We start from the raw sequence: 11,869 nt of genomic DNA, 5'->3' as shown, positions 1-11,869 counted from the left end.
GAGCAATGGGGGGGGGCGTATACTGTCCTAATTTCCCATCGAAAACCCCCGGAAATTCCTTGCATATGGCATCCACGTCCACTTGTAAGCTAGTGTGGTTCACCCCGGTGACGGCTAGCCCCAGTGGTCCAAACCATGCCAATCCCAGTAAGCTGGTTTGACCACAAGCAAGTCCAGTTGGCTCGTCCACCCTCGATATTGCACCCTGAAGGTCCCCACCCCCATTGTGGGGACCTTACGTTTCTGGAAGTCCCGGAGGGTGAATGGGGCCAGCCTGAGTTTGGAACCCCCATTAGGACAGTTTCCTTAAGGTGCTTGCCGAGATTATGGATAGAGTTGAACATGCAGCACGGGGCCCCCTCTATCTGTACCTCTACATAAATTTTCTCTACGTTGGGGTGGGGCAGCTGGTATAGCTGGAAGTCTGTGAGCTCCATCGAGTTGCCTTGGTGCATTGGGACCTGGGCCCTGGGGCTCTTGGATCGGTCATCTGATGCCTGGCGTCAGGTGGGCCGAGCCCAAAACACCCGGGCAATGTGTCCCAATTTTCCGCACTGCCTGCACTCTGCATTGCGGAAACGGCAGGTCCTCCTCTCGTGACTCCCCCCGCAGCTTGCGCAGTTCCCTCCTTCTCGTTGAGGCAGCTGTGGTCTGTGCGCTGCTTGAGTGCACTGCTGTACTCAGTGCACCTCCTCCCTGTCAGATCCTGAGTCGTCAGCGAGGTCTTCGTGGTGGACCCTCGGTTGGGACGGCAGGCTCAGCCGTGCCTCTTGCGTTGACCTCTTGGCAGCTTCTGTTTCCAGGGCCTCCTCCAGGGCGACCTGGAACGTTAGGTCCTTCTTAGCGTAGAGGCGTTGTTGCAGCTTCTCATCCTTCAGGCCACCGACGAGACGGTCACGAAGCATGTTCTCCAGCTCTGAGAAGTTGCAGAACCGGGCAGCTTGGCAGAGATAGGTCACCAACCCAGTTATGGTTTCCCCAGGGGCTTGCCGCTTTGCGTAGAAGGCATTTCGACGAGCCACCACTGAGGGCTGCAGTGAAAAGTGCCCCTTCAGCCGTTCCATTATTGTTTTGTATGGAACAGTAGCGACGTCTTCAGGTGCAAGGAGAGCCTGGGCGATTTCAAACGTCTCTTCTCTGCAGACGCTGAAGAATATCGCCCTCTTCTTGGCATTTTCTTCGTCGGTGACCCCTTGGCTTCTAGGAGGAAGGTGAAACGGGAGGCATACGCTTCCCAGTCTCCGGATGCTGGGTTGAATGACGAGAAGCTGTTGTCGGTTGCCATTCTGAGTTCCTTGGGTCCTGGAGCTGAATCCTGGATACATGGTGTGAGGCAGCGGTGCGGTAGGTGGCGGTGCTGCGGTGCTGTGTGTGGCAGTCAGCTCAGCGGGATCCCACCTTCGTCGCCAGTGAAATATACTCAGAGTCGAGAGTAGATTTCATGCTCTTTATTCAGCTCATAGTGATGAGGAGGGAATGGAAGTCCCCTCAAAGTATCTGCTTACGGGGTGTCCACTTTCGCCACTACTATTTATAATGGTCCTAGAGGTTTTCCAGAGGTCAATGAGACAAAATGAACTAATAAAAGGGGTAACAGTTGGCCAGAATGAATATAAAGTAAAAGCCTTCGCTGATGATCTGGTAATCACGATTGAAGAACCCTTAGAAAGTGTAAAAGAAGTGTTGGATGAGATTGAGAAATTTGGAAGTGTGGCAGGGTTTAGACTAAATAAGAAAAAAACTAAAATAATTACAAAAAATATGGATCAAAGTACAATAGAAATATTGCAACAAAGGACAGAGATTGAGGTGGTGAAAAAAGTTAAATATTTAGGAATTTGGTTAACTCCTAAGAATATTGATTTGTTTCAAAATAATTATACACCGGTTTGGAACGGAATAAAGAAGGACTTGGAAGTGTGGGGAAGAATGAAATTATCGTTTTGGGGTAGAATATCTACGATAAAAATGAGTGCCCTTCCAAAGATGTTATTTCTATTTCAAACTATCCCCATATTAAAGGGGGTAGCAATTTTTAGAGAGTGGCAAAGAGTGCTCTCAAGATATATCTGGCAGGGCAAGAAGCCGAGAATTAAATACAAATTATTAACAGACGCAAAGGAAAGAGGAGGCTTCGCCCTGCCAGATCTGAAAATATATTATGAAGCAGCATGTCTTTGCTGGTTGAGAGAGTGGATAAAATTAGAGAATAAAGAACTATTAGACTTAGAGGGTTTTGATAACAGATTTGGATGGCACGCGTATCTATGGGCTGAAAAGAAGAAAGTTCATAAAGGTTTTGGGAACCACATATTCCGGAGTTCGCTGATTGAAATATGGGAGAGGTATAAAAACCTATTAGAACCGAAAGTTCCACACTGGTTATCACCACTAGAGGTTATGAGTGTAAAGAAAGTAAATATGAGTGGTAAATGGATCACATACGGTGAAATGATAATTAAAGAAGGAGGAAAATGGAAACTAAAACCATATGAACAAGTTAAAGAACATGTATATGATTGGCTGCACTATTTCCAGGTAAACGAAATGTTTAAAAAAGATATTAAAGAAAGGGGTTATGCTGAAAAAGACTCAAAGTTTCAGACAGATGTGATAAATAATAATTGTAAAATTTTGTCAAAAATGTATAAAATATTGTTGGAATGGAATACCAAAGATGAGGAAGTTAAATCGGTAATGATACAATGGGCCAGAGATTTCGGTTATAATATTCAGTTTGAGGACTGGGAAAAACTGTGGAAAGAGAATTTAAGATTTACTGCATGTACAGTACTTAAAGAAAACGTCATGAAAATGTTTTACAGATGGTATATTACACCGGTAAAATTATCAAAAATGTATAAGACGTGCAACAAATGTTGGAAATGTAAAGAAATGGAGGGTACGTTTTACCATATGTGGTGGGGATGTAAGAAAGTGAAGGGTTTCTGGGAGATGATCTATAACGAAATGAAAAAGATGTTAAAATATACATTTGCAAAGAAACCAGAGATCTTTCTTTTAGGAATTACAGGCAATGAAATTAGAAGAAAAGACTGTAAAGTTTTTCAATACGCAGCCACAGCAGCAAGAATTCTACTGGCCCAGAAATGGAAACAAGAGGAGATACCGACAATAGAAGACTGGAGACTGAAGCTGACTGACTATGCAGAATTGGACAGATTAACCGGAAAAATTAGATATCTTCAAGACCAAAAGTTCATCGAGGACTGGGGGAAATTTGTTGAATATCTGAAAAGAACATGTGATGTGCAAACAACACTGGTGGGATTTCAAGAAGCACTGTGAAAATAGAGATACATTAATAGAGAAATTAATTCGTTCCGCAAGTTTTGTCGTCTAGCGAATTTTTCGTCTTGTGAATCACGAAATCCCATAGAAATGCATTGAAAATCAATTAATGTGTTCCTATGGTCAAAAAAAGTCCAAACAAAGCCAAATTTGGTACAACAACAGTTTATTAACTGCTCTTTAAAGTCACACATACTGTAAAGAGCAGTTCAAAAATTGAAGGGAAAATAAATTAACTTTATAAACATGACAGAAAAACATTTAAAAATCAACAAAGTGTACAGTACATTTTCTAAGACTCTGGGGGACCACTCGAAGAAGGCTCCTCTTCCACTCTTTGCTTCTTGCTCAAGAACCTGTCCATAGTCTGCTGCTTCATCCGCCTTTTCAGCACCTCCCTGAAAGGCGACATGACCCTCGTATCAAAAATGTTCCCAACGTCATGTGCCACGTGCTTCTCAGGGTGGTGCTGCTCTGCAAAAGTCTGCACCTCCTTCCACTTCAGGCAAATGTCCCTCAGTTTTTCGGAGGACAGCCGTTCCTCAGTTGCTTCCTCCGCTTCCAGTGAGGCCTGCTCCTGCGCAGCCTCTGCCTGCAGTTCGACCAGCTCCACGGTGGTCAGCTCGTCGTCGTGCTCCTCCACCAGCTCTCAGACGTCCTCCTCCGTGACCTCCAGGCCCATGGTCCTCCCCAAGGCAACAATGTCCTGCACCACTGTTGACTCTGGTGCATCAGAGTCACTTGGTGCCACACAGTCCGGCCACAGGCTGCGCCAAGCGCAATTCAAATTTCTCTGCCTGATCCCGTTCCAGGCCGTGGTGATCATCTTCAAGCAGGTGACGATGTCGAAGTGGTCCTTCCAGAATTCCCGCAGGGTGATGGTGGTGCAGTCAGTCACCTCGAAGCATCGCCTGAAAAGCTCCTTGGTGTAGAGTTTTTTGAAATTGGCGATGACCTGCTGATCCATCGGCTGGAGCAGTGGCGTGGTGTTAGGCGGCAGGAACATGATGTTGATGAAGCTGAACTCCTCCAACAAGTCCACCTCAAGGCCTTTAGGATGGGCAGGAGCATTGTCCATCAGAAGCAAAGCCTTCAGCGGCAGGTCGTTGTCCAGCAGGTACTGCTTGACAGCAGGGCCAAAAGCAAGATTGACCCAGTCCACAAACAGCACACGTGTGACCCAAGCCTTGCTGTTGGATCGCCACATGACACTCAGCCGCTCCTTGTCGATCTTGTGTCTCTTGAAGGCCCGTGGGTTCTCCGAGTGGTACACCAGCAGGGGCTTGATCTTCAGGTCGCCGCTTGCGTTGGCACAGAAGAGCAGGGTCAGACGGTCCTTCATGGGCTTGTGGCCAGGCAACTTGGCCTCCTCCTGTGTGATGAAAGTCCTTTTGGGCATCCTCTTCCAAAACAGCCCGGTCTCGTCGCAGTTGAAGACCTGCTGTGGAACGTAGCCCTCCGTCTTCACAACCTCCAGGAACTCCGCTGCAAAGTCTTCAGCCGCAGGAACATCAGAACTGGCAGCCTCTCCATGCCTGACCACGCTGTGGATGCCAGATCTTGTCTTGAACCGTTCAAACCAACCTCTGCTTGCCTTGAAGACTTCTGGCTCGCCTGAGGTTCCTGGCTGTTCCCGGATGAGGTCAGCGTGCAAGGCCTTGGCCTTCTCACAAATGACGGCCTCAGACACTGTGTCCCCTGCACGCTGCTTCTCTTCTATCCAGATGAGCAGCAACTTCTCGACCTCCTCCAGAACAGCTGGGCGGTTCTTCACGATCCTGGTGACTCCCTTGGCTGCATCAGTCGCCAGGATCTTCTCCCTCATCTTCAGGATGGTCCCGATGGTTGATGGATTCCTCCCGTACTCCCTGGCGATGTCCGTCACACGCATTCCGCCGCCGTGCTTCTGGATGATCTCCTTCTTCATTTCCAGCGTCACCTTCTCCTTCTTCCTCTCGCCGGCCACCGCAGCAGCAGTCTTCTTGGGTCCCATGGCAGCACAGCTCTTACCTTCGTAAACTCAGAAAAAGAAAAAGAAATCAGTGATGTGCTTCAAATCCAAAAAATTCAAAAGCACCCAGCCACCCACCACACAGAAATTAAAACCCAGAACCAAGTCCTTGAATCCCAAAAACCCCAACCCAAAATCCAAAATCCAAAACCCCCCAAAAAAGTTTAAAAAGTTTAACTTACCAAATGGATGCAAGAGAAGTTCTGGAAAAGCTTCAACAATCAATCACCGAAGTCTTCAGAAACCTCAAATGGCTGCAAAATAAGTTTTGGAAAAGCTTCAAAAATCACCAATGTCTTCAAAAACCTCAACTGTTCCCACAGACACCCACCCACCCACCACACAGAAATTGCAAACCCCTCCCCAACTGCTCCCCCAGCCCCTCCCCAACTGCTGCAAACCCCTCCCCAACTGTTCCCCCACCCAGACAAAAAAAATTTCAAAAAATAACAACATGGCTCAATGGTCCCAGATTCCTGCAGAAACCTCCCCAACTGTTCCCCCAGCCAGCCAGCACTCAGAAATTCAAACTCAGGGGGGGGAAATTGAAAAAAAACCACCTGGCCCAATGGTCACAGAAAATCATAAAAATTCCCCAAAAAGCCCCACAAGCTCCCAGATTCCTGCAGAAACCTCTCCAACTGTTCCCCCAGCCAGCCAGCACTCAGAAATTCAAACTCAGAAATTTTTTTTTTGAAAAAAAACCACCTGGCCCAATGGTCACAGAAAATCATAAAAATTCCCAAAAAGCCCCACAAGCTCCCAGATTCCTGCAGAAACCTCTCCAACTGTTCCCCCAGCCAGCCAGCACTCAGAAATTCAAACTCAGGAAAAAAAATTTGAAAAAAAAACCACCTGGCCCAATGGTCACAGAAAACCAAAAAATTCCAAAAAAAGCCCCACAAGCTCCCAGATTATCGCAACCCCCCCCCACAACACCAAGTCCTTGAATCCCAAACACCCCATCCCAAAATCCAAACCCCCCCAAAAAAGTTTTAAAAGTTTAACTTAACAAATGGATGCAAGAGAAGTTCTGGAAAAGTTTTGGAAAAGCTTCAAAAGTGAGCAAAGTTTGAGAAAAGGCTACCAAACCACGTGCTAACAGTTGCTCCTCGAAGTCAAGTCGCAACTGCAGCTGTTCAAGCTAAGCACCCTTTGTTTTAACGGTTTTAAGAAAAAGGAAACAAAGTCGTGAGACGTTTTTGTCTTGCGAAGCAAGCCCATAGGGAAATTCGTCTTGCGAGGCAACTCAAAAACGGAAAAACCTTTCGTCTAGCGAGTTTTTTGTCTTGCGAGGCATTCGTCTTGCGAGGTACCACTGTATATTGTTAAAAAAACAAATAGGAGTGGGAGGGAAGTTTAATGGCAATATAAACAGAGAAATGTGTAAACTGAGAAATAATTATGGATTGTCAGAGAAGCCGAAGGAAGTCTAAAAAGAATCAAATTTGTGAAAATTTGGCATAATTGTATTTTTGTGTTGGAAAATAATAAAAATTATTTAAAAAAGAGAAAAAAACAAGGAAAAAACAAAGTATCTGCTTACATACATTATTTACACAATGGGCTGCAGGTGATTGGCTAGAATCATAGAATCATAGAATCATAGAGTTGGAAGAGACCACAAGGGCCATCGAGTCCAACCCCCTGCCAAGCAGGAAACACCATCAGAGCACTCCTGACATATGGTTGTCAAGCCTCTGCTTAAAGACCTCCAAAGACGGAGACTCCACCACACTCCTTGGCAGCAAATTCCACTGTCGAACAGCTCTTACTGTCAGGAAGTTCTTCCTAATGTTTAGGTGGAATCTTCTTTCTTGTAGTTTGGATCCATTGCTCCGTGTCCGCTTCTCTGGAGCAGCAGAAAACAACCTTTCTCCCTCCTCTATGTGACATCCTTTTATATATTTGAACATGGCTATCATATCACCCCTTATCCTCCTCTTCTCCAGGCTAAACATGCCCAGCTCCCTTAGCCGTTCCTCATAAGGCATCGTTTCCAGGCCTTTGACCATTTTGGTTGCCGCCCTCTGGACACGTTCCAGTTTGTCAGTGTCCTTCTTGAACTGTAGTGCCCAGAACTGGACCCAGTACACCAGGTGAGGTCTGACCAGAGCAGAATACAGTGGCACTATTACTTCCCTTGATCTAGATGCTATACTCCTATTGATGCAGCCCAGAATTGCATTGGCTTTTTTAGCTGCCGCATCACACTGTTGGCTCATGTCAAGTTTGTGGTCAACCAAGACTCCTAGATCCTTTTCACATGTACTGCTCTCAAGCCAGGTGTCTCCCATCTTGTATTTGTGCCTCTCATTTTTTTTGCCCAAGTGCAATACTTTACATTTCTCCCTGTTAAAGTTCATCTTGTTGGTTTTGGCCCAGTTCTCTAATCTGTCAAGGTCGTTTTGAAGTGTAATCCTGTCCTCTGGGGTCTTAGCCACCCCTCCCAGTTTGGTGTCATCTGCAAATTTGATCAGGATGCCCTTGAGTCCATTATCCAAGTCGTTGATAAAGATGTTGAATAAGACCGGGCCCAAGACAGAACCCTGTGGCACCCCACTAGTCACTCTTCTCCAGGATGAAGAGGAACCATTGATGAGCACCCTTTGGGTTCGGTCAGTCAGCCAGTTACAAATCCACTGAGTGGTAGCATAGTCAAGACCGCATTTTACCAGCTTCTTTACAAGAATATCATGGGGCACCTTGTCGAATGCCTTGCTGAAATCAAGGTAGACTACATCCACTGCGTTCCCTTCATTATGATGAAGCAAATAGCAGTTTCGGACCTTGACCTGTAAACACACATTTAAAAAACAAACTTAGTTGGTCTTTAAGGTGCTACTGGAAGGATTTTTTTTTGTTTTAAAAAACAAAGTTAGTGATAGAAAGTAGTTCTGTGACACATTAATTGGGTTTCACTCAATGGGCTAAAAGGAGGGAACCATTGTGTGTCGGTTAATGGGAATGACCACTAGACAGATAGACTTACATAAATCTGGGTTGTGTTGCTGAGGTCCTTTGCTTACATTTATCATGCAGGATTTCAATCAGCAGCCTTCAACCACATTTGGCTGAATGGTGCATGAGATGCAATTGCCCCGTAGTAAGGGCAGCGGAGTGGGGAGCATATGGCCGCCCTGGGTAGGAAGAAAGGGGGAGCTCTGTGTATCCACGTCTAATCTTGCCCCTTTCTAACATTTATTTACTGGGTACGTGTTTTTCTTTTTGTAAATCCACCAAAGAATAAAATAAAATTGGGATTAAGGGGTTTCCTTAGGATAGTGGAGGGCGTGTGTGCTGGGTCCTGTTGGTGTGGTGGTGGTGGGGCACTCACCCCCTTCTGATAGGAGATGCTCTATGGGGGAGGGGCAAAAAGGGGTTCGAGGAGGGTCATTTGGGGGGAGTGAGAAATGTTCCTATTTTCATCTGAGGAATGTTGGAGGGTGTGAAGTTCTCCACATTGTGCAGAGTTAAACTGTGGAACTCCCTCCCACAGGAGACAGCAATGGCCACCAACTTGGATGGCTTTAGAAGAAGACTAGACAAATTTGTGGAGGGGAGGGTGATCACTGGCTCCTAGCCAAGATGGCTCTGTTCTGCCATCACAGCTGAACACCAGTTGCTGGAAAGCCTGGGAGGGGAGTGCTGCTCTTGTACTCATGTTTTGTTTGCTGGTTTCCACAAGCACCTGGTTGGCCACTGTGAGTAGAGGATGCTGGACCAGGTGGGCCATTGGCCTGATCCAGGAGGCAATTCTTCTGTTCCTATGGAAATGGAACAGGGAGCCCTGAGACGCCAAGAGCGGTGGAGAGGGAGCATCATTTGAGGGGAAATGAGCAGCTGCAGCAAACAGGTGGCAGGTGGCAGGAGGGAGAAAGGGATCACTGTCACTGAGCGCTTGAAACAGGCCCAGTCAAATGGCAGGCAGCCAAAGAGAGAGAAAGACCTGGTACTCTCAAGACAGCAAAGTGTGAGAGCAGGATTGGTTGCACAGACCATTCACATTAAAAAATAAAAAATCAACAGCAGTGGCATCCATAGAAATACCAGAGTAACCGGGTGCTCCAGGGGATGGACTCCCAGGGCCTCTAGCAGGGTTGCAATGACATCTTCTAGATCAGTAGAAATAACATCCTGACCTAGAGTTGGTCACCCTCTATCTTTCAAAAGAATCTCACACAGATCGCCATGGGCTCAGAAAGTGATAACCTATAAAGTAAATGTTTGTGCGAGGAAAGATATTGGCAAAGGAAGGAATAAGAAGGACCTCACTATAGTCACTTTTGGCAGTTATCTTTGTCGCACCATCTCAGTAAAACCTCTCAGCTCCAGATTGTAGAAGGTGAAAGCAATGTCTCTCGGATGGGACAGGACATGAAGGGCGAAGATTGCAGGGACACCCACTCAGCAGATGGGAGTGGGAGGCTAAAGAAGGTCCACAAAACAACTTTTAAAGATGGAGTCAAATCTAAATGGATGTCCTCCTAAACCGAGGGTGCCCAGGAGGGATGATTTGTCTACTTTTGTCCTCATTACAGTTACGACTCTCAAAGGAACTGGGCTGGTTATTGCTAAAATGTGAGGAAGTGGAGAGAGAGCATCACAACGGTAGAGCCATGTGCCAGTTTTGACAGGAAGATCTTTGTCAATCACCTGTCATTTATGATCTAGTTGAGATTCCTGCATTGCAGAGGGCAGAACTAGCAATGTGCTACAATATTGGTGAGAGCGGTTGTCTGGGACCAGGAAGCCACTGGACAGAAGGACCAGCAGGAAGCAATGAACCTAATGAGAGACAGGGAGAGAAACCATCAGCAGAACTACGGTTGTGTGCAACTGGCTGGGAAGTTTGGAAGATGATGGGAAAGTTGTCAAGGTTACAGGTGTGATGCCACAGGAAAATGGTGCATTTTGCACCAGGCTTGGAATGACTGAGGCCCATGGGGAGGAGCGGCATTTGGTTCTGGGAGGAAGGAGGAGGAGTTGGGGAGAACACCAGACAGGGGCTGGAGGGCAGCAGAAGGGATGGGGCTTAGGACGGCTTTGTCTGCAATGATGGGCTGCTGTGGAGAATAATTTGCTTTTTAGATGTCAATGCAATGAGATCTGCACCCCCTTTATCTAAACTCAGGTGCAAATATGTGCAATTAAACCATATATGGTAAAGACACTACATCCTCCGCTTCTCAATGGAGACACAACCCTGGGTGAGCGCCTGGAACCATCTGCAATTCTGTGCCCCCCTCAGCAAAGATGAGGGGGGTGCGCAATCATTGTAACTATGCCTGATCAGCAAACAGGGAGCCCCTGCAGAAAAGACCCTCTCTCCTGTTGCTGCCCCACAGTCCTCTCATGCTCTAAGACATGTGCTCTAAGCTAGGGAGCAAGGTTACACAGGTTCACCTTGAAGGATTACATGATGCCAGAAGGAGGGAAGGAAGGAAGGAAGGAAGGAAGGAAGGAAGGAAGGAAGGAAGGGGGAAAGGCTTCACTTCCTCCCTCTCCAGAGCAGGGGTGCTGACTTGCCCCCCACATTGAGGGGGTGTGACCACATGACACGCCTGCTCGTTCCAGCCCCCGCCCAGCTCCTGGGCTACTACGCTCCCAGGCAGAGGCTGGGATGAGCAAAGATTCCCCTCGCTCTTTGCAGATCCCGCCCAGCTCCGGCTGCTGAGCAGAGACTGGGGCTGGGGCACATGGAGGGCGTCCGGTGGCAGCAGGGGTGGCGGCCCCCTCAATATGGGGTCACAACCCCTTGCCCTGAAATATGGGGGGCTAGCACCCCTTGCACCCCATATACCCAGCACCCCTGCTCCAGAGGAGAGAGGGCATGACCTAGCTGAGTCTATCTAGCAACACAACTCTATGTTCCTTTACCCCTTCTGCTTGCTAGTTGTATTTGACTGCAATCTCCCACAAGATGGAATCTCTATATGACAGCAGCTCCTCTCCCCAACCCTCAAGTCTGGCTTGATGCTGCACCGAGGACCCAGGTGGGCACAACTCCACCCTGCTCACCCACCCAGGTCTCAGTGATGCAGGCCAGATCAGGCTCTTTATACACAATCAGGTCATGGATGAGGGAGGTCTTACTCTGAGCCGACCTGGAAAAACAAGGGAAGCTGAAAAGTGGCAATATATGGCAGGTGAGCTGCTTCAAGGTGGGCAGATCACAAGCTTTCATTCTGTGTAATGAACTTAGGAAGCTGCTTTCTGCTGAGACAGATCATCGGTCCATCTCGCTTGGTGTTGTCTGCACTGCCTGGAAGCGACTCTTCAGGGTTTTCTCCAGTCCTCTCTGTAGCTGATGGGGATGAAGCCTTGAGCCAAGGATGTGCTCCACCAGTGAGCTGTAGCCCTTCCCTGGACTGGCAGGCAGCAAGAAGCAGGGCTGAGCCAGTTTTTAGATCCTGTCTATGGAACTCCATCTCCTAAGGAGACTGACCAGGATGGCTCCTTTCAGCTATTTGTCAAGTCATAGGGCAGTAAAAAAAAAAAGTCATTCTACACATCTGAAGATTGTTAAAGCATGTTTGTGTATTT

Source organism: Podarcis muralis, chromosome 12 (genome assembly GCF_964188315.1).
Source record: "Podarcis muralis chromosome 12, rPodMur119.hap1.1, whole genome shotgun sequence".
Taxonomy (NCBI): Eukaryota; Metazoa; Chordata; class Lepidosauria; order Squamata; family Lacertidae; genus Podarcis; species Podarcis muralis.
The sequence above is the reverse complement of the archived record's forward strand: the minus strand, read 5'-3'. Positions refer to the sequence as shown.